At 37.2% G+C, this 3,494-nt stretch overlaps 1 protein-coding gene across 1 annotated transcript in view; it reads right to left on the reverse strand.

Moving 5' to 3' along the window:
- Window positions 1-2,428: 2,428 nt before the first annotated feature.
- rab1aa (RAB1A, member RAS oncogene family a) overlaps window positions 2,429-3,494 on the reverse strand; it is a 6,977-nt gene continuing 5,911 nt past the window's right edge. The window contains exon 6 of the mRNA XM_027136492.2: window positions 2,429-3,494. This exon is cut by the window's right edge and continues 678 nt beyond it. The gene's annotated coding sequence lies outside the window, so the exon portion shown is untranslated.

Here is a 3,494-nt window from a genome sequence, read left to right on the forward strand (position 1 = left end):
TACATAAAAATTCTCCCTCGCTCGATTCTGACATTTAACAAATGCAATTTTTTTTAATATTTATTGATTTAAAACAGGAAAATTTTACTCTGATTTAATGTATGACAGTAAAGAAATAAAAGTTTTTGTGTTTTTTTCTGAAGTGTATGTAAATATCTGGTTTCAAATGTACCTTCCACTAGACGTTGGATTGTTAGTAAGTGAGATCAGACCCTGATGTTGGGAGGCTGAGGACACTCAAGTTCTAGTTCATCCCAATGGTGTCCTGTGCTGGAACAGGGTTTGAACCTCTTAGTTCCAGTGCAGATAGATGATGATGATGATGATGATGATGATGATGACGACGACGACGACGATGATCATCCCCAATTCCGAGACATCGAGCTGTGACACAATATAGATCTAGTGCTCTAATATGTTAGATAAGATATTAATTGCAGCATTAGAGACGGAGACAGACTGTGTATAAGGATCGTCTCTAGAGAACATCATGCAAGCATTTTGCATCAAGAGAATTCCTGCAGCTGATTCCTGCCTTTTGACTCTCTTTGTCTATCTCCCCTTCCCCCATCCCACTCTTCCTCCATCTTTTCACTCTGCCTCTTATTCTCGCTCACCAGAAGCCCTGAAACAGCTGTCACACATGACCCATGTCTTTCACCCCCACACTTTACCTCACCCAGCAGTCGAGAACAACTAAAGCCAGCAAATTATACGCACTTGTGTGTAAATGTGCACACTTCTGCATTGTTCTTGACCCTGACCTTACGCCAGAGCCTGCACTCAACACCTGCTTGTGTGTGTGTTTGTGTGTGTGTGTGTGTGTGAGTGTGTGAGCATCTTGGGCTCCCAGAGAAATGAGACAACTAACTAGAGAAGTTCAGTATCCCTAAAAATGCTAACAAATGTCTGCAACAGAATTACATCTCTTGTAAGCTCACTAAAAATTAAAACTCAGATCAAATCTCCTTCTGTTTATATTCACTAAGGATAATAATAATAATAATAATAATAATAATAATAATAATAATAATAATAATTTGTAATAATCATGTCATTTTAGTATAAAAAAGGAATTAAGTTCCGGTATCAGATCAGTATTTCATGGTCGTAACTAAAACTGCAAGGTGAAATAGAAAATTGCTTGTTTAAATATTTACGATGAAATCGATATCAAATATTACGTGTTCAAACTCGGTGATAATGTAAATGAAACATCTCATCTCTAATCTTCCACAGTGTTAAGCAAAATACCGGAGAACAACAACACCAAAGTGATAAATAAACAACTAAACATTAAACTGAGATTCAGGTTGAAAACGTTAGCGCCACCTGCTGGTGTCTGTCCAACTTGGTCCTTTTAAACCTGTTCGTTTACCAACAATTAAAACAGCATAAAAAAAAAACATAACCAATTAAACAGATTAATATGATGTGGTTAGTGTCAGCGTACTAAATTTATATGATCATGAACTAAGATAATTGTAACTACACACATCTTTGATTTGGTTTCTTCTGTGAGAAATATTACTTTTATTTTTATTTTTTTTAACTATACAGCATCGTTTCCGTTACTTAGCATGCTATGCTAGACAGTTAGCTAGCTGGTTTAAAGTGAAACTATTGAAAAATGTTCAGAGCAAAAACAACTTTTAAGCCCACAGAATATAGCATGACTACAGGCATTACTCAAAATTACTAAATTATATAAATGTTTATTTTCATATATATTTATATATAAATAAAAAAAGTCATTAGCTGTGTTAGCCAGCTGTTTCTGCAAAACAAGCTAAGTTTGTTAGATGAGAAATGAATTAAAGTTCGAACCATTTAACAAGCAAATCCTCTACATTGACCAGAACTGACTGGAAAATTTGAGTAGTATCAAATCTAATAGACTTTCTATTAAAAGGCTTTGCACTTTTTTATTTTCAACAGACAAACTATGCACATGAAAAATAAGGTCTCTTCAGTTTATACCCTTTAGTTTATACAGTTTATACCACTCACTCACTCACTCATTTTCTACCGCTTATCCAAACTACCTCAGGCATCATCGGGCATCGAGGCAGGATACACCCTGGACGGAGTGCCAACCCATCACAGGGCACACACACTCTCATTCACTCACACACTCCAGACAATTTTCCAGAGATGCCAATCAACCTACCATGCATGTCTTTGGACCGGGGGAGGAAACCGGAGTACCCGGAGGAAACCCCCGAGGCACGAGGAGAACATGCAAACTCCACACACACAAGGCGGAGGCAGGAATCGAACCCCCAACCCTGGAGGTGTGAGGCGAACATGCTAACCACTAAGCCACCGTGCCCCCCCCCCCCCCGTTCTGTATCATTAAATAACTTTATATTTATAGACTTAACACTTGTGCATGATAGAAAGCATCAAACACAAAGAATCACACAGGTTCAGTTAAAACCATTTTATTAAACATTTCCATACTTAATTGAAAACATTATTCAACAACAGGAAAAGAAAAAGGATCGACTCACAACAATCCCTGCGCCCCATATATATCTAATAGAGAAGTGATGTTTTTACTTGCCTACACATCCTCACGTTTCTTCCTTTTGCTCTCGATAGAATCTAAAAATCAGTTCTTACATTCTTATAGATATACATAAATATTATATATACAGTTCATCTGGAGGCCTGGAGGATTTCATACTGAGCGAGTCAGTGGACAAAAAAAAAACCCTTAATAAACGAACGCCGCAGGGTTTCATTGAATCATACAGCCGATCTTTAAAGATCGCTTAACGGATATTCAAAAGAAAAAAACATTTACAGTGAGGGAGGTGTAATAGTGTGGAATTTAATTAGTGTGTCATGGTTTTGTCTACAGAAAACAGCAGCTGCATCAGAACCTCTACTGAGGCTAACGAGGCTTGGTTTGGTTTTACAGTGTGTTCATGTTTCAGGTCTGTGGATAAAACTAGTTGACTTGCTAATTAGTTGCTGAAGTAGTGAAATCATGTGAATTTTTTCTTTTATGTTTATTTATACTTTTCTTTTTTTTTTTACTTTTAACCTAATAGGAAATCTTTCCTGATATGATTTAATCATAATAAATGTCCGGTGTCCGGCCTTTTAACCGTTCACAGTCGTTTCTGCCGTAAGGTTTGCTCTGATTGGCTGTCAGCAAGCGGAGACAATGTGATGTCCATGTGACGTTGTGAGGAACTCCAATAATTCACCACTTATGATTAATGTCCAACTGACATACTCGACAGGGTACAGAATCGCCATTATGCCATTTACAGAGGTGAGAAAGTGAATGCATGCTGTTACCTCTTCACAACCTGGCGAGATGATCGATAGTGAATGATTAGAAATAAGGTGGGATAAACAAATATAACGTAAACATATCAATGATGGTCTCTGGTTAGTCACCACCAGAGTTGATCTTTCTACTTCATTTAACACACTAATATATAATCACTAAGGCCTTCATGAGCTGGTGTGATGAAAGA

This window comes from Tachysurus fulvidraco, chromosome 18 (genome assembly GCF_022655615.1).
Source record: "Tachysurus fulvidraco isolate hzauxx_2018 chromosome 18, HZAU_PFXX_2.0, whole genome shotgun sequence".
Classification (NCBI taxonomy): Eukaryota; Metazoa; Chordata; class Actinopteri; order Siluriformes; family Bagridae; genus Tachysurus; species Tachysurus fulvidraco.